The sequence below is a fragment of the Notamacropus eugenii genome, chromosome 6, assembly GCF_028372415.1.
Source record: "Notamacropus eugenii isolate mMacEug1 chromosome 6, mMacEug1.pri_v2, whole genome shotgun sequence".
In the NCBI taxonomy this organism is placed as follows: domain Eukaryota; kingdom Metazoa; phylum Chordata; class Mammalia; order Diprotodontia; family Macropodidae; genus Notamacropus; species Notamacropus eugenii.
The window spans coordinates 230441249-230461515 of NC_092877.1; the positions used below are offsets into that span (position 1 = coordinate 230441249).

At 38.5% G+C, this 20267-nt stretch overlaps 1 pseudogene; it reads right to left on the reverse strand.

Moving 5' to 3' along the window:
- Window positions 1–17240: 17240 nt before the first annotated feature.
- LOC140511271 (protein prenyltransferase alpha subunit repeat-containing protein 1-like) lies at window positions 17241–18214 on the reverse strand (annotated as a pseudogene).
- Between the last annotated feature and the right edge of the window lie 2053 nt (window positions 18215–20267).

Below are 20267 nucleotides of genomic sequence, written 5' to 3' on the forward strand. Positions count from 1 at the left end.
AAAAGGGGCATGATTTTTCATGGGAAAAATGGGCATTCAATAAAATAGGGGACATTCAAATTTCTGTAATGAAAAGACCAGAACTGAATAGAAAATTTGATCTTCAAATATAAGATTCAAAAGAAGCATAAAAAAGTAAAAAGGAAAGAAAAAAAAAACATGTTATTCAATAAAGTTAAGATGTTTATATCCCTAAATGGGAAGATGATTCTTGTAACTATTGAGGGAGGCGTGAACATTGTTTGAACCTCACTCTCATCAGATTCAGCTCAAAGAGGGAATAACTTACACACTCACTTGAGTATAGAAATCTACCTGCACTATAGAGAAGTAGAAGGAGAAGGGCAAAAGAGTTTGGAGGGGCTAAAAGGAGGGAGGGCAGATTGAGGGAGGAGGTGATCAAAAGCAAACCATTATTTAGGAAATAACATGGTGGAAGGAGAGAGAGGAGAAAAGTATAAAGAATGGATTAATAGGTAGGGGGCAAATATGTAGTAATCATAGTTGTGAATGGCAATGGGATGAATGATTCCATGAAATAGAAGCAGATGGCAGAGTGGATTAAAAATCAGAATCATACAATATGTTGTTTATAAGAAACACATTTGAAACAGAGAGACACACAGAGTAAGGGTAAAAGACTGGAAAAGAATATGTTACGCTTCAGCTGAAGCAAAAAAAAAAAAAAAAAAAAAAAAAGGTGGGACTTGCTAATCCTTGCTAACCCTAATCTCAGAAGAGGAAAAATAAAACTAGATCTAATTTAAACAGACAAGGGAGGAAACTACATCTTGCTGAAACATACTGTAGACAATGAAGTAATACCTGTACTAAACATATATGCACCAAGTGGTTGAGCATTCAAATTCTTAGAGAAGTTAAGTGAGTTATAGGAAGAAACAGGGAGCAATACTATGCTAATAGGGAACCTCAACCTCCAACTCTCAGAACTTTGATAAATCTAACCACAAAATAAACAAGAAAGTATAAATTAGGTAAATAACATTTTTTAAAAAGTTAAATCTGAAAAACCTGAGGAGAAAATTGAAAGGGGAGAGAAAGGCGTATACATTTTTCTTAGCAGTATATTGTACCTACACCCAAACTGACTATGTATTATGGCATAAAAACCTGACAATCAAATGCAGAAATGCAGAAATATTAAGTGTATTCTTTTCAGATCACAATGCAATCAACATTACATTTAATAAAGCGTCATGGTAAGGTAGATTAAAGATTAATTGGAAACTGGTAATCTTATCCCAAAGAGTAAGTCAAAGAACAAATAATAGAAAAATTAATAATTTCAACAATGAGAAACAAATTATGAGACAACATACCAACATTTCGACAAAGCATCCAAAGCAGTATCTAGGGAAAATTTTTTTATATTTAAATGCTTACTTGAATAAAATAAAGAGCAGATTGATCAATAGGGCATGAAATTTAAAAAAAAAAAACTAGAAAAATGACAAGTTAAAAACCCCAATTAAATAGCAAATTAGAAATTCTGAAAACCAATGAAGAGATTAATAAAATTGAAAGTGAAAAAGACAACTATTGAACTCAGAAATAAAACTAAGAGTTGGTTTTATGAAAACACATCCAATACAACAGATATACTTTTGGTTAATTTAGTTTTTTTTAGAAAAAAGGAAGAAGAAAACTACAATATCAGTTTCAAAAATGACAAGGTTTAATTCATCACCAATGAAGAGGAAATTAAAGCAAAAATAAGGAGCTATTTAACCCATCTCTATGCCAATAAGTCTGACAATCTAAGTGAAATGAAAGTGTATCTACAAAAATATAAATTCCCCAGATTAACAGAAGGGGGAATAAAATATTTAATAACTCCATTTTAGAAAAAAAATTGAGCAAGTCATCAATGAACTCCCTAAGGAAAAAAAAATCATCAGTGTCAGGTGGATGTACAAGTGAATTCTTACAAACATATAAAGAACAATTAATACCAATTCTACATTAAAAATTTTGGAAAATAAGGAAAGGAGTAATCCTACCAAATTCCTTTTATAAACCAAATATGGTAATGTTATTGAAACCAGAAAGAGCCAATATAGAGGAAAAAAATTATAGATCAAATTTTCTAATGAAAGTTAACGCACAAATTTAATGCACAAATATTAACTAAGAAATTACATTAATTTTTCACCAGGATAATATATTATGACAAGGTGGAATTTATGCCAGGTATGTAGAGCTGGTTCAATATTAGAAAACTACAAACATAATTGGCCATAATAAAAACAAATCTAACAGAAACCATATAATTATTTCAATAGATGCAGAAAATGTTTTTGACAAAATATTTTAACACTTATTCCTATTAAACACATTATGGAGCACAGGAAGAAATGGAGATTTCCTTTAAATGATCAGCAAGCATTTTGTGTAATGAGGATAAACTAGGAGTTTTGCCAATAATAACAGGGGTAAAACAAGGAATCCCATTATCACCATTATTATTCAATATTGTACTTGAAATATTAATTTTAGCAATAAAAGAAGAAAAAGAAATTGAAGGTGTTAGAGTAAATAATGAGGAAACAAAACTATCACTCTTTGCAAATGACATGATGGTTTACTTAAAGAATCCTAGGGGGGGCGGAGCCAAGATGACGGAGTAGAAAGACGCACATACACATAGCTCCGAACCCACAACCCACAGAACGGCTACAGGGGAGTAAATCACGGTGAATTCTGCACCCAGAGGCCACGGAATATTGGAGCGAGGGAGATTTCTGTTCCGGAGGGACCTGCAAACCTCTCGCGGGGGGTGCTACGCGCCTGCGAACTGGGCGCCGGGACTGGGAGCTGAGGGCAGCCCTGCAGCGGCCGCGGCACCGAGAGGAAAAGATCCGAGCGGGCTTTGGGGATGGGATCTCCAGCAGCCACGTGGGTTCCTCCACCCACAGAAGGACCTGCAAACCTCTCGCAAAAGGTTCGTCGCGCTGCAGACGCGGAGCCCAGCCCAGCCCAGACCTGCTGCAGCCACGGCACCAAGAGAAACAGACCCGAGCAGGCTTCAGGGACGGGATCTCCAGCGACCGCACAAGTCCCTCTGCCCGCAGGGGACGGGGGTCGGTGAGAGAGTCTCTTTGGCGGGTCGAGAGGGGAGTGGGGTGCCCCCATGATTCACCCCCCCCCGGGAGGTAGAAGCTGAGAGGCGGGTGCAGACCAGGGCTCCCCAAGCGGGCGGGAGCCTGAATCCATTGTGGAAGGTCTGTGCATAAACCCCCTGAGGGAACTGAGCCTGAGAGGCAGCCCTGCCCCGACCTGACCACCTGAACATAATCTCATACTGAATAGCAGCCCTGCCCCTGCCAAAAGCCCTAAGGCTGGAAGCAGCATTTGAATCTCAGTCCCCAAACGGTGGCTGGGAGGACCAGGAGGTGAGGTGGGTGTGAGGAGAATATTCGAAGGTCAAGTCACTGGCTGGGAAAATGCCCAGAAAAGGGAAAAGATATAAGACTATTGAAGGCTACTTTCTTAGAGAACAGACATTTCCTCCCTTCCTTTCTGATGAGGAAGAACAATGCTTACCATCAGGCGAAGACACAGAAATCAAGGCTTCTGTGTCCCAGCCCACCCAATGGGCTCAGGCCATGGAAGAGCTCAAAAAGAATTTTGAAAATCAAGTTAGAGAGGTGGAGGAAAAACTGGGAAGAGAAATGAGAGAGATGAAAGAAAAGCATGAAAAGCAGATCAGCTCCCTGCTAAAGGAGAACCAAAAAAATGTTGAAGAAATTAACACCTTGAAAATTAGCTTAACTCAATTGGCAAAAGAGGTTCAAAAAGCCAATGAGGAGAAGAATGCTTTCAAAAGCAGAATTAGCCAAATGGAAAAGGAGATTCAAAAGCTCACTGAAGAAAATAGTTCTTTCAAAACTAGAATGGCACAGATGGAGGCTAAGGACTTTGTGAGAAAGCATGATATCACAGGACAAAGAGAGAAGAGTGGAAAAATGGAAGATAATGTGAAATATCTCATTGGAAAAACCACTGACCTGGAAAATAGATCCAGGAGAGACAATTTAAAAATTTTTGGACTACCTGAAAGCCATGATCAAAAGAAGAGCCTAGACATCATATTCCATGAAATTATCAAGGAAAACTGCCCTGAGATTCTAGAACCAGAGGGCAAAATAAATATTCAAGGAATCCACAGAACACCGCCTGAAAGAGATTCAAAAAGAGAAACTCCTAGGAACATTGTGGCCAAATTCCAGAGTTCCCAGGTCAAGGAGAAAATATTACAAGCAGCTAGAAAGAAACAATTCAAGTATTGTGGAAATACAATCAGGATAACACAAGATCTAGCAGCCTCTACATTAAGGGATCAAAGGGCATGGAATATCATATTCCAGAAGTCAAAGGAACTAGGACTAAAACCAAGAATCACCTACCCAGCAAAACTGAGTATAATACTTCAGGGGAAAAATTGGTCTTTCAATGAAATAGAGGATTTTCAAGCATTCTTGATGAAAAGACCAGAGCTGAAAAGAAAATTTGACTTTCAAACACAAGAATGAAGAGAACCATGAAAAGGTGAACAGCAAAGAGAAGTCATAAAGGACTTAAAAAGTTGAACTGTTTACATTCCTACATGGAAAGACAATATTTGTAACTCTTGAAACATTTCAGTATCTGGGTACTGGGTGGGAGTACACACACACACACATGCACACACGCACACATACATAGAGACAGAGTGCACAGAGTGAATTGAAGAGGATGGGATCATATCTTAAAAAAAAATGAAATCAAGCAGTGAGAGAGAAATATATTGGGAGGAGAAAGGGAGAAATTGAATGGGGAAAATTATCTCTCATAAAAGAGGCAAGCAAAAGACTCATTAGTGGAGGGATAAAGAGGGGAGGTGAGAGAAAAACATGAAGTCTACTCTCATCACATTCCACTAAAGGAAAGAATAAAATGTACACTCATTTTGGTAGGAAAACCTATCTCACAATACAGGAAAGTGGGGGACAAGCAGGGTGGGGGGGATGATAGAAGGGAGGGCATGGGGAGGAGAATGCAATTCGAGGTCAACACTCATGGGGAGGGATAGGATCAAAAGAGAATAGAAGTAATGGGGGACAGGATAGGATGGAGGGAAATATAGTTAGTCCTATATAACACAACTATTATGGAAGTCATTTGCAAAACTACACAGATTTGACCTATATTGAATTGCTTGTCTTCCAAAGGGCAGGGGTGGAGAGGGAGGGAGGTAAAGAAGTTGGAACTCAAAGTGTTAGGATCAACTGTAATGTTCTTACCACTAGGAAATAAGAAATACAGGTAAAGGGGTAAAGAAAGCTATCTGGCCCTACAGGACAAAAGAGAAGACGGAGACAAGGGCAGAGAGGGATAATAGAAGAGAGAGCAGATTGGTCACAGGGGCAATTAGAATGCTTGGGTTTGGGGGGGGAGGGGAGAAAAGGGGAGAAAATTTGTAACCCAAAATTTTGTGAAAATGAATGTTAAAAGTTAAATAAAAAAAATAAAAAAAAAAGAATCTTAAAGAATCAACTAAGGAACTCCTTGAAACAACAACTTTTGCAAAGGCGTAGGGTAGAAAGTAATCCCCCATAAATGATCAACATTTCTATATATTATTAACAAAGACTAACGCTAAGAGACAGAAAGAGAAATTCTATTAAAAACAACTGTGTACAATGTAACATATTTGGGAATCTATTTGCCAAGACTAACCCAAGAACTATACGAACATAATTATAAGAACAATGGTATTCCATTACATTCATATGCCATAAGTTGTTCCTACCTTCCCCACTTAATGGGCATCCGCACAATTTACAATTCTTTGCTACCACAAAAAGGTTAGCTATAAATATTTTTTAACCTGTGGGTGAATGACTTGCATTCTTATAAATTCGACTGCATTCTTTACATATTTGAGAAATGAGGCCTTTAGCATGAGGTCTTGCCATAAAAATTGGTTCCCAGCTTTTTGCTTTAATTCTAATCTTGGTTGCATTGGTTTGATTTGTCCAAAACCATTTTAATTTGATATGATAAAATTATCTATTTTACATATCCTAAAGCTCTCTATTTCATGTTTGCTCATGAACTTGTAAACTCCCTCTATTGATAATGCATTTTTACTTATTGTTACTATAATTTTGCTTCTTAATGGGAAGATCTTAATTGCAATTAATGGGCCTGCCCATTGAGGGGAAATTGATTAGGGAAGATTTGTAGGAAGATCCATACCTTTTGTTAATGAGGCAGTGGTTCTCAAGAATTGGGATGCCCTCTGCCTCTAAAAAATGTATAAGTACTCTGAAGTAAGGTTTTTTCTTTGGGGCTTAGTTTTTGGAAAGTTTGTGTTCCAGATGAGACTCTGGGAAGTTGCTAATCAGTTCCCTGGTTTTGAAAAGTTAGATGTTGCTGCTTCTTTCTCTGGTAACTATTTATGTATGATGAGACAGTTATCTGTTTGTTGATCTGTGATGTAAATATAGATTATGTCAGGCAACTGGAAGCACTGTCTCTTCATTTGTACTTCTCTGAAGTTCAGGGTACTGACTTCTTCCCCTGAACTAAGTGAATGATATATATGCTTGATTAAAGTGATTATTGATCCCTCAAGTTGCTTTCCTTTTAGAAAAGCAGATCAAAGAACCTGTAATAGCAAGCCCTCCTGTGTATGTAGGGGTGCTTGCTTTGACATTCCCTTAATTTTTCCTTTAAGAATGTGAAAGTTATAGCCTTCCAAAGAGACCATAAAAATGGGAAAAGGACCCACATGTACAAAGATATCTATGGCAGCTCTTTTTGTCATAGCCAAGAACTAGAAATTGAAGAGATGACCATCAATTAGGGAATGGCTGAACAAGTTGTGGTATACGAAGGTAATGGAATATCATTGTGAAATAAGAAATGAAGAACAAACAGGTGGACTTTAGAAAAACCTAGAAAGACTTATATGAACTGACTTCGAACGAAGTGAACAGAGACAGAAGAACATTATACATAGTAACAGTCACAGTGTTCAATGGCTGACTTTGATAGATATAGCCCTTCTCAGCAATTCAAGGATGTAAAACAATTCCATAAGACTTATTTTGGAAAATGCCATCCATGGCCAAATAAACAACTATGGAGTTGGAATGCAGAGTGAAGTAGACTATTTGCATTTTTTGTTTTGTTTTGTTTCTTTCTTATGCTTCCACCCATCTGTTCTACTTCTATACAATGATATTAATGTGAAAATATGTTTCATAGGAATGTATATGTGGAGTCTATATGAGATTGCATGCCATCTTGGGGAGGGTGGAGGAGAGGAAAGGGAAGAAAATTTAGAACTTATAGAAGTGAAAGTTGAAAACTAAAAATAAATAAATTTACATATAAAAATGAAATTAAAAAAGAATGTGAATGTCATGCCCCTTGGTGCAGATATGTTTAATATTAATTACATCATTACTTCATTGTCTATTGCACCTTTTAGCAAGATCTAGTTTCCTTCCTTATCTCTTTTAGTTAGGTCTATTTTTGTCTGCTTTGTCTAAAACCTAGATTAGAGGTGAAAAGTTCCTTGAGGTCATATCCCTTGCATTCCCTCAACCCACCGGGTTAACAAAAGTCTGAGATACTAAAGAGAACTCTGGGTAATATGTTTATCAGTTTCAAGACAGATGTTCACAAGCTTTTGATGCCAACTCATCTCCAGCAAAATGATGCAGTGTGGCAAGTTCAGTTTCATCCCATTTTGTTAATCATCTTCATCTGCCAACCTGAAAACAAATTAAGTTATTTATTATTGACAACACTTTGACCTTAAGGTCTTCCTTGAGACCACAGTGAGGCTGGCAGTCACTTTAGTAGAGGATGAAATTAATAAAAAAGGAACATAGAGAAAGCAAAAGGAAATTTTTTTTCTTGCAAACTACCTGGAGCTGAAGCAGCTGGTCCCTTCTCATACCCTCAACCCGCTGCACCATCAGAATACCCAAGCGTGGTCCCTTTCAATGAACATGAGCCACAAATTAGGATTTGATTTTTATGTAAGAAATTTGATCACTGGAAGACTGAATGTAGACTGAAGGCTAGGTGAGATGCTGAATGAGTCAGAGTACCCCAGAAACTATGGTGGGACCCTCCCCACAGCCCTGATCATTTAGCATGACTTGGCTTCTTGAAGTGTTGGCAGAAGAGGTTGTGGATATCCACCAGGAAGTGGATATTTAGGCCATGTCTAGTATCCCCATTACTATCTTGGAGATGTCTTCCTGCCTATATAAGGGCAGGAGGTGTGTACTGTAATTAACATGGGTACCACACTCTCAATTTTAAACCCCTCTGCCTTCCTTACTCCCCTCCCCCATAGTCATGAGTGTATTTCAGTTATGGAGATGGCTAATCAGACCATTGCAGGCCATGTCACAGGACCTCTTCCCCTTTTCATTGGTTGGATTAGTACCTTCTTTTCCTTCCTCCTGGTCCCTCAGTCCCCTAGTCACTTAATAGGCTGCAATCCACTCCATAAATTACAGGCCACAACCCCTTCCTTGCGCCCTTTATCCCCATCACCCTCCATCTCTTAAAGTGTTCTTGTTCCTTTAGGTCTTTTTGCCTTAACCCCTTTCTACCATCTAGCTCTTAACCAAATTTCTCCTAAACTGGGGGCTTCAGATGTTTCCATTATCAGGGTAGCTACCAGTGCCTCCACCTATTATTGCATAGTTGGATCCATCTAAATATTTACCTTCCATACTTCCATACCCACTCAACACTGAGGTTTTTTGAAGTGTTCTGCACCTTTATTAATATCTATATGTTAAAGGCCTTATTATGCCCTGTTTTTTCCCTGTGAAGATGCATTTCTTACTAGTCTGTAGCCTGCTGGACATTTTCGTGACTTGTGCATGGTCTCTGAGCAGTTAATATTTTATAATACTCTGAGTACTTGTCGTCCCCAAACCTCACACCCTCCTTAACATTGTACCATCCTAGGCCACTCACTTCACAGTGGTTGATTTCTATAATGCCTTCTTCTCAATTCCAGTTGCTTCAGAAAACCAATTAATCTTTGCTGAGACCTAAAAGGGGTCTTAATATACCTGGTCTGCCCTTCACAAAAGGTTTCCCTGAGTCACTGTTCTTTTTCTCACAGATATTAAAACAAGACCTTTCCTCATTAGATTTTAAGAATTTTATCCTCCTCTGTTTCTCTCCCTAGATTTTTCTGTTAGGGACTCCATGTACCTCTTTAATGGTTTAGCCATAAGGAGGTATAAGATATCTTGAGACAAACTCCAGTTTGTTCTCCCCTTGGCAAACTTCCTAGGACATCACCTCTCAGCCTCCAGCCTTTGCCTCCACTTCTCTGACAGTAGGGCTATCACTCAGTTCCCTGTACCCCATACCAAGCTCACTGCCTTCCTTTATCAGACTATCTGTTACCATCTCTAGATCTTTAACTTTTCATGTATTGCCTGGCTTATTTATGACCTTTCAAGGGATTCTCTTCCTGAATCCTTGACTCTCTCCCCTGATGCTTTGATTCACTGAAATCAGCCTTCCAACACTCACCAAATTTAATCCTCCCCAACTATTCTCTCCCATTTGATTTATTCACCTCTGTGAAACGATTTTGTATTATGCTGTATTAACAAGAAAAACATGGTAAAAATGTCCTTCCTCCATTCCCCCAGAGATACTATAGTAAAACTTTGTACAGGGTAGCTAAGAACCACCCAGGTTCTCTCCCAGCATTGCTAGCCACAGTTGCCCTTGTTTCTGCTACTGAAGACATTTGTCTTGACTCTCCACTAACTCTACTCCATACCAGTGAATTACTCCTGAATTCACACTATATCCAGCATTTGTCCTCTACCAGGTTAGTCAGCTTTGAAGTGACTGTCACATAAACCTAACCTACCAAATCTGTAAATGCACTCAACACTGCCACCTATTGACCTGAAGCAGAAAGTGAAGATCAGATTTTAGACCATGACTGTAATTTAGCTAGATACCTTGCTTTCTCTTCAGGAGGACCTGAAGGATATTTACTTAAAGAAAACAGAATGTGACTTTTACACTGATGAACCTGCCTCAGAAATGAGAAAGGAAACTTGGCTGCTAATTATGGCATCACTGCAGCCACAAAAGTGATTATATCTTCATCACTAGCTGATGTCAATTTGGTACAACAAGATGAACCTGAGGGAGAAGTCAAGGCTTGTGAATTAAAAAAAAAGAAAACAATTAAAATTGATATTGATAGCCGATATGCATTTAGCGTGACACAGGACTTTGAGATGCTATGGAAACATGAAGCTTAATCCCCTCCTCAGAATAGCTCATTAAGAATCAGAAACAGGTTTCCCATCTATAAGATTGTTTATTGCTTCTTCAAGACACCAAAGGTAACTTAGGAGGTCAGTAGGAAAGATCTACTGCAACTGTATCAAAGTGAAGCACAGGATGTCACAGCACAACACTGACCCAGCAAACCCAGAGCAGACCTTGGGAACAACTAAATCAGCAACTTCTACAGCAGCAAAATGGTTGCATCTGGAGCTCTCATCTGTAGATGGTAAGGCGGTCAAATAACTGGTCAGAAGGAGAGTAAATGAACATTTTTACTAGCACTGGGAGAACTGTGTTGCTTTTCCCATCCTTAGATCTGGGTTGTAATCCTAAGAGGCAGTCCTGGGGCAAGGAGGAGTAGTGGCATGGTGGAGCTTGTGTCAGTAGTAGAGATAAGACTCTTCTCACATTTTGAGGGCAGAAAAGAGTCCTTGTCATCACTCACTAACCAGAGCACATGCCAGTAAAGGAGGAAATATTTTTCCTTAGAAAATACTACCTTAGAAGAACTACAAACTTACAGATCCCTAGAAGGATCTCTGAAAATAACTGCACAAAACCCTTGAAGCTTGGGATCATATGCCTTCTACACTGGATGCAGAGCCCTAAATTAACAAAGAGTTTAACAGCCATGTAATTGGTTAGGAAAAAGAGCAAACAGCAGGAAAAAGTCAAACTATAGAATTTTACTTTGGTGACAAGGAAGATCAAAACATACATTCAAAAGAAGACAACAATATCAAAGTTCCTGCCTCCAAAGCCTCCAAGCAAAATGTAAATCGGGTTCAGGTCATGAAAGGGATCAGAAAGGATTCTGAAAATGAAGTAAGCGAGGTAGAGAAAAAATTGGGAAAAGAAATGAGACTGATGCAGGAAAATCATCAAAAATAAATCAACAGTGTGCTAAAGGACACTCAAAACAGTACTGAAGAAAATAACACCTTAAAAAATAGACTAGACTAAATGACAAAACAGATCTAAAAAGCCAATAATAAAAATATCTTAAAAAGTAGAATTGGCCAAATGGAAATAGAAGTCCAAAGACTCATTGAAGAAATTTATTTCTTAAAAATTATAATGGAGCAAATGGAAACTAATGGCTTTATGAGAAATCAAGAAATTCCAAAACCAAACCAAAAGAATGAAAAAAAGAAGAAGACAATGTGAAATATCTCATTGCAAAAACAATTGACTTGGAAAATAGATCCAGGAGAGATAATTTAAAAATTATTGGACTACCTGAAAGCCAAGATAAAAAAGAGCCCAGACATCATCTTTGAAGATATTATCAAGGAAAACTGTGCTGATATTCTAGGATCAGAGGGGGAAATAGAAATGGAAAGAATCCACTGATCTCGTATTGAAAGAGATTCCAAAAGGAAATCTCCTAGAAATATTATAGCCAAGTTCCAGAGTTCCCAGGTTAAGGAGAAAATACTGCAAGCAGCCAGAAAGAAAACAATCCAACTATTGGGGATACACCGTCAGGATAACAGCATTTAGCAGTTTCTACATTAAGGGAACAGAGGGCTTAGTATGTAATATTTCAGAGATCAAAGGAGTTAGGAATAAAATCAAGAATCACTTGCCTAGCAAAACTGAGTGAAGCAATGAGGGGGAAACCTAATATTCAGTGATGTAGAGGAATTTAATGAATTATTGAGAAGCCAGAGCTAAATAGAAAAATTGAGTTTCGAATACAAGATTCAAGGGAAGCATGAAAGGGTAAACAGGTAAGAGAAATCATAAGGGACTTATTAAAATTGAACTGTTTACACTCCCACATGGGAAGATGATACTATAATGGTAATTTAAGGTTAATGGTAGGTGAGGGAAAGAGTTAAAGATCTTCTCTGCTCGTTAATAGGTTTCAACACCTTTTGTTAATTTTTATTCACACACTGGGTCAGAGGGTCCTGCCCTCAGGCTTTGAAAAGTGTATATACTCTGAGATGATGTTTTGCCTTGGTTCTTTGTTTCTGGAAGAAAGTTTGTGTGTCAGATGAGACTCTGGGAAGCTGGTAAGGAGCCCCGTGCCTTTGAAAACCCAGATATTGGTGCTTCTTTCTCTAGTAACTATTTATGAATGGTCAGACAGTTAGATCTGTCTGTTGATCTGTGATGTGTGTATTGCTTATGGTCAGTTGGAAGCCCTACTTGTTGGTTTTTATTTCTCTGTATTTTCTCTGAAGTTCAGCATGCTGACTTTTCCCCCTGAACTTAGTGAATGATATATGTGCTGATTAAAGTAATTGTGGACCCCTCAAAAGTTACTTTCCTTTTAGAAAAGCAGATGTAAGAACCTGTACAGCAAGCCCTCTTGTGCATGCTGGGGTCCTTGCTGTTACATGGAAAGAAGAGGGAGGTGAGAGGTAAAGAGTGAACCTTACTCTCATTGGATTTGGTTTAAGGAGGGAATAAGATACACATTCATTTGTGTATGGAAATCTATCTTACTGTGCAGGAAAGTAGAGGGGAAGGGGATAAGGAAGGGCAGATTGGGGAGAGGGTAATCAGAAGCAAACACTTTTGAGTAGGGACCATGTCAAAGAGAGAACAGAATAAATGTGAGGGTGGAATAGGATGGAGGAAAATATAGTCTTGAAAATAGTGACTATTATGGAAGTGTTTTACCTGACTATGCATATATAAACTGTATCAAATTGCTTGCCCTCTCAATGAAAGTGGGTAGAGAGGGAAGAAGGGAGAGAATTTAGAATTCAAAGTTTTTTAAAAAATGAATGTTAAAAATTGTTTTTACATGCATCTGTACATGCAACTCAAAACATTTACATGCAGCTCAAAATCCTGTGGAAGTGAATGTTGAAAACTAAAATAAATAAATAAATAAATTGAAATGTGGGGAAAAAAATCTAATCCAAGCAACCCCTTTATCCTCTTCATCAAGCACTACATGGCTCCACTGCCTCCAAATATAACAAAGAAAAATATTGTTTTAATAAAGAAGCAATTTACTATTTTAGAAAAATGAGTTAAAGGGATATTTAAAGCCTCTCTTGCCAAATTCGCTGAGAAGCAAGGTATCCCCTGATCCAAAGTCCAGACCCATAGGTGGGTTACCTGTAACCTTAAGGCTGCATGTGACCTTAGTTAACTTTAAAATTAACAAATAGTTTTTTTTATTTTTTTAATTTATGAAGTACGTAATAGATTTTTACAAGATAATGTGCATTTTTAAGTATATGTAAGTAAAGTTTCTTGAGTGGGATGTTTTTTATTTCCAATGTGAAAATGCTCCCCACACCTGATTCTTGACCATTTGATTCCCACAAGCTTACTCCCTATGAGATAATAACAGTATGTCCTATACCACTGTACCCATGGGTAGGCAACATAGCAGCCAAATGATCCTTCCTAAGAAATTGTATTGGGTTGGCTCAGAAAATTTCAGAAACTCACCAACTTGTCTCAGAGTTCCATTCTTTAGGAATTCCTATCAAGACTCAGCTAGTGATCCAACTCGGTGACTGGAAATGCCACCTCCGAAAAAATCTCTTTGGGGCCAGGGTGGAAAGGTCTTTTTGAACATCTGATCATCACCTCCACTGCCCCCAAACTCTGGGGAGTAGAGTCCTAGATCTGCCTGTCATTTCTCAAAAGGACAAGATCACTGTCCTGGAGTGTGGAATCTACTGGTGATCTGACCTTGAAAATAAAATGGGGTACAAAGTAGCCAACATCTGAAGCAGGCAACTATTCCCGAGACCCCCAGACTGATGAAAACAGATACAACCAATAACACAATAAACCTGACATGGATTGAGGTTTGGAGTTTCTCCTTGTATGAAATAAGACTTTTCTTTTTTACTACTGCCCTCTGAGTATTAATCTTAATATTCGTCGAAGTAGCAGATTTTGGCTTCTCATTTTTATGGATTTCTTCCTTTCATTTTTCATGCTGTTCTTATCTCCATCCTGTATTGCTTATGACACTTATTCTAAGTACTTATTCTAGTACTAATCCTCTTATTCTAGTCCACAAGTTTATATGCCTTGGCTCCCCACCCCCTCACCCAAACAAGCAACTCAGAAGCCCAATACAACACTACCCTAAACAGAGTGCCTGAAGCACTCTGTTTTCCAATTGCCATTCTGTTAGAAGCCTGAATCATGATACAGATGAAAGGGCTCTATTTTACTGTTCTACACAGTATGCTTCAAAAACCCCTGCTCCTTCTTGGGCAGGGAAACCAACCAGGCCTAGTCTGCTCCACAGAGCAGAAGCTTTTGTAAAGGGAGTAACCCATATCCCCTACCTTCCCCTCTCTCTTTAGTCTCATGACACTACCAGACTCTCAAGTATTAAAACACCTGGAAGCATATCTGCCTATGGGGATAGGGAGCACCCTAACCAAGAAACACAGAACTTAATTGCAGAATTTAGGGCCCCTAGGATATTAGACCCTTATGTACAGGGTTTATTATACTCCAGAGTCTCTCTAGGAGCTGAATATTTACTCTGCATTCTCAGTACAATCAGAAACATAGGTACTTATCTTGGAACATTAAATTCCACGCAATGTAGTTCTACCTTCATCAAGATGTCCTCATGGGTTACTTCCATAAATGCCTCATTTGATTCCCCTGGCCAGCTTCTGTGGCCATAGATTTCTCTGTGGGGCATTTTATATCTATATCTACGTCTATCTATCTATCTATCTATCTATCTATCTATCTATCTATCTATCTATCTATATCTATATCTATATAAATGTATATATATATACATAGATATATACATATCTATCTATCTATCTATCTATTTATCTATGGGCATCTATAAAGGACATCTTATAAATTACAAATGCTGTCTGTAGCAAATGGAGTGGGGGAACCCGACATAACAAATAGGCATCAGATCTCTCTGATCTTTGTCCAGAATAATGTCAACTGTAAAGGCATCTATTCAATTTTTAGGATACAATAGGGATCCAAGAATAACCCCTTATTCCTGTGGCTGGAGGCACTCTATTTCTTGAGTTTCACTTACCCCACTGGTGATTTATCCTCTAATAATTACACTTTTGCACTTGAATTGCCCCTTTCCAGAAGACTGTTCTTACAAAGCACAATTATATATCACAACCTCCTTCTCTTTTGGGAAGGTCTCTGTATCCTTGCCTACACCATACCCCAAATTTCCCAGTTTCCAGAGAATCACTCCATTGAAATTTCTCTTCAGTTAAGGTTGTCCAACCCTGACAGTTCCTGCCATTGAGGCTCTGTGGGTGGCTGAGAGATCTCTGATTGGTACCATAGCCACTTTTGGAAAGCTGGACCCATCTTTCCAGAATCTCTTGGGACAGTTAACCAAGGGCCTGGAGTGTATTGGAAGGTTCACCACCAGCCTCCAAATCCAGGTTGCTTCACTTGACTTCGTGGTACTGCAAAATCACCAGGTGCTTGACACTGCCAAGCAAAGAGGGGCATGTGCCCTCCTTGGGAAGGAATGTCATTTCTAGGTTATCCAGTGCTCCCTTGGAAAGAAGGACCTTAGTGATCTAAACAGACAAGTGGAAAATTTATGGAATAAGTACCAAAACATTCTGAAGCATATCTCCCTCTCACTTTCCTTTGACTTATTCTTCTAGTTGTCTGGAAACCTTGGCAGCATTCTTCCCTCTGCACTATCTGTTCTGATGTTTCTCCTCTTTATCTGCCTTGCTTTCTATCTTGGCATTCACTTTTATCTCAACAATTCACTTCTGTCTTCCACAAAACCAAAATCATGTTTCAGTTAGATGTTTTTTTTCTCTATCTGCTGGGCCTCCTAGCCTTTGCTGAAAGGAGGGAATGTCAGTGAACTTATGATTCTCACATTAATTGCAATGATCTGTGAAATGATTATACTATCTAGATCGATTTCAACTCCCATATTTCTGCAGAGATTCTGGCTTGAGCCATAACACAGCTGACACACTGACGTAGAAAGTGATAAATCAAGAACTCCTGACATGCTAACAATTCACAAATTCCTGAGTCTGTAACTGCTAAGTGAACTGAACTAGAGGATACTCTCTTCATGCTAGCTCTGGTTTTGCACCCCACTGAATAATCAGAAAGTTCAACAATCCTTAAGATTTGAGATAATTGAATTAAGATTGTCATAAATCCTATAGGATTCAAGAGCAACTGTCTTGTCCCTAAAATGTCTTCAGACATGGACCTGTCATATGCATGCTTTCTTTTTCTTATGTTTAAATTTTTTTTAAATAATATCAAATTAACAAATAGACTTCCCAATAAAAAAAGAGGAAAACAAAATCATGGGAGCAGAATATGAAGCTGCTGGATGTAGAAATGCAAAGGACATGATTTTTATTCTTAAAATTCAAGACTCACTATACACTAGGAAAATGGTTTTTTTTTCCTACAGAAGAATTGCCTGTTCCTAACAAAATAAATGACCCAAGAGTCTTCCTACAAACCTTAAAATTGATCATAAGGGATGAGAACCAATACATGCATCTCTGTAAGTAAGAAAAAAAAGAAAAGAAAGTAATATTGCATTAAAAGTAAAACCCTGCAAGAATTCTCTATCTCTTTCATGGACTCAGAGTAACCAGTCATTTCCTATAAGCATTATCAAACTTGGCTTGCTCTATATTTTTGCAGGTAAGAAAAATTTGTTCAATAAACATGTGTTCCATTTCTATGCCAAGAGAGTCATGAGCTGGTGTCCGTTTTATTTGCCTAGTTTCTTGAGAATAGCCTTGCTTGTTAGAGTCATGTAAGCCGTCGACATCCATGACCAGTCATATGAGTGACCGCTTGACTGAGATTTAAGTCATTCAAAGCATCACCACCATCTGCTGTCCACAGATGACCGTCACATCAGGCTGTGAGGAAGCTTCCTATTTAAGTGCTGCTGAAGGTAGAAGACACGCCACCTATGTCACCAGTGTTTCTTGTCCTGGGTAGTTATCAATGAGATTTGTGCTGAGTTCAGCATCTTCCTCTAGAAAAACCGGAAAGACCCACTTGTGGTGTTCTGCTGATGGGTCTTCTTCATCATCATGTTTTGGAAGATCTGGCCTTTACACACTTACCAAAAGTCTCTGCTCAATATATCACTGTTGGTCACAGTTTGGCTTATCGAAGACTTTAATAAAAACTGTCAGTAGTGAAATCCACTGTTATGTGAAAAACTAATGGATGTCCAATGTTGGAAGACAGTTCATCAAGAAGAATCTTGATATCCAGCTTTGCCAAGTGCTGCAAAGCCCAGATGCAATGAGACTAGGCCTTGAAATTACTTGGATATCGCCCAGCAACTTCCCCACAGACCTCAATCTCCTTTTGCATTGTTCATTGCACTCTTTCAAAAATGTTGCCAAGTTCTCTTTCTTCACAACAGTGGGTAAGGAGTTTTCCTGAATTAGTTGTTGCAGCAACCATCACCTGTGAATCCATGTTCTGGACTCTTTGGAAACTTAGTTAAGGCCAGTTTTTCCAGATGCAAGTCCTTAATTGAATTTAAAGTACCAGATAGAATTAGCTCTTTCCTCAAGTTCCATGCAGTAATAAAGTCTGGGCTTAGAAGCAGCAGGGTACATGTGACATCTATCAATTCATCTCTGTTTAGTTGCTGCTTTCTTTGCCTGTACAGGAGGAGCTTGTTGTGGACACATGGCAAAAGAAACTTGATACACCAACTCTCCACACCAAGTTTATTCTCAAGCAAGACTATTGAACTCCAGTTGTACCAAGCTTCAGAACAGGGAGTTAGTCCTGTTTCATCTACGTGCGAATTCCTCATGGAGACATTGTTGATGCCCTTCACCATCAGCTACACCAGCACTACCACTTCTCCTGTAGACTCTGCCATTTTTTTAAATTAAAAAACATTGAAGGTGGGGCGGATATCAGCAGTAGCAGCAGAAAGTAAGTCAGGTGACTGACTCCATAAAAGTTTAATGTTCCCCAGGGGAGGAAGGAGTAGAGGGTTCTACATCTGGGTGTGTATATGTGTGTGTATGTATCCATATGAACTCTTTCAAGACCTAAGAATGACTGTTTTGTGATCCCCCTCCTTGTGGGATTTCCATCTGCAAACTTTTTTTTCTCACTCTGAAATTAATTAGAATCCTACTTGATTCCTGACACACCTGCCTCTGTCCTGATCTGTTTGGCTCTGACTATTCTCAGGTTAAAGCCTAGGCAAGTTCCTAGTACATTTAAAATTATTTTGACATAAGTAATTTCTTGAATATTGTCACCACCATTAGATTATGAGCTCCTTGAGAGCAGAGATTGCCTATTATGGGTTTTGTTTTGGTTTTTTTCTTTGCTTTCTGCCTTTTTCTGTATCTAGGTGTTTATATTGGTTTACTCACTAATGAAATGATTTTTGACTGAGCAAGAGTAGTTTGGATAAACATTAGATTTGTTTTTATATTTTTAGCTACATTCAGTATAATAGGAAAAGAGAGAAAATCAGACTCTACTCAAAGGAAATGATCAAAGATTATACAGGAAGTTGAGGAATTCCGAACATTCTGCTCTATATCCTTCAAGCACTATGCACTTTACAGGGGCTCAAAAATATTTGTTGTATGCATGGTTCCTCATCCAACCTTGAGCAAGGTGCACTTTGGGTACTCAGGGCTATGCAACTAAGTCCAAGACAAGGCTGTGCATCCACAGAAGCCCCAAGTAGGTCAGAATCATATTTCTGTCCTTATGTTGAGAACCCAGTATGCTGAAAGTTGAGTGACACCAGTCACCATAAAGAGAACCTGGAGTCAATGATTGATTACTAATGCATTTATTGGTATTTTAGAGAAAGGAATGAAGAAGGTAAAGAGGTAAGTACTATCCCAATATCCAGGTCCATATGAGAAGTTGAAGGGCATCTCTGGAATACACATCTTCCTTTTCATGCACTGAAAGAAGGAAGGAATAAACTAAGAAGAGATGAACTGTGCTTGATTTGGTTCCTTGGCTAATGGCAACGGCAAGAACAAAGTCACACATTACTGAAATTTTAAAAAGAAAACAAAACAAAATTGGAGAGAGACCCTGGGTAGGGATAGGAATGAGTAGCAGCAAGGGAATGGGGAAAAGAATAGGTTAAGTTCTGATCTCCCTCTTTGTCTCTGTCTAAAATGTTCCAGATACTATCACTGATTGGTGCAATGCAAAATACCTCAGGGGGGCCTCTTGGCCTGTGGTTTAAAGAAAATTGTTACATGAAATTCCCAGAACTTGGGACAATTAAATGGTGCTTTAGAGTGAGAGGGGAATTCTCAGCTTAGGTAGAGAAGAATGAAAGAAGGAAGGAAAGAAAGTAGAAAAGGGAAGAAAAGATTGGATTCAAATGTTGGTAGCCTGCATCGTAAAGATTTGTTGTGGTCATAAATTGAACTGTTAATGACCTCTTACATTCTAGTTATTTAAGAGGGTAAAAGTGAACCAAGTATGGTTATGAGAATTATTGGGGATGGGGAAAAAGTGGTTTGTTTGTTTCTAAAAAGGGGGGCAGAATTTCTCTTGAACTGCCTCATCCCTTGACACTGAATACATTCCAAACAGCTGCTTTTCTGAGTGACAGAATCATTAAAAGTGAGGAGAAGTTCAAGTACATCTCTCCTCAATTTATGCTATGAAAGCCCTAAGAAGGTTCTACTTTACGATGCATCTAGAGAAAATTTCAATGCAAAAGTCAAAGTAAAGTCCATCTGCATGTTAGAATGTTTTCAACTCAGCAGTCCTACTGGTATGTACAGAATCTTGTTCAGCATTCTGTGAGGAGGAAAATACAAAATAACGATCAATGACGAACTTTTCTGCATCTCAGTTTAGTCCACAAGCTTTTGTTCTGTTTTTCCCTGTCCTGATGGCTGAGGAGGAATTCACAGCTCTTTAAGGGGGTAGGTTAG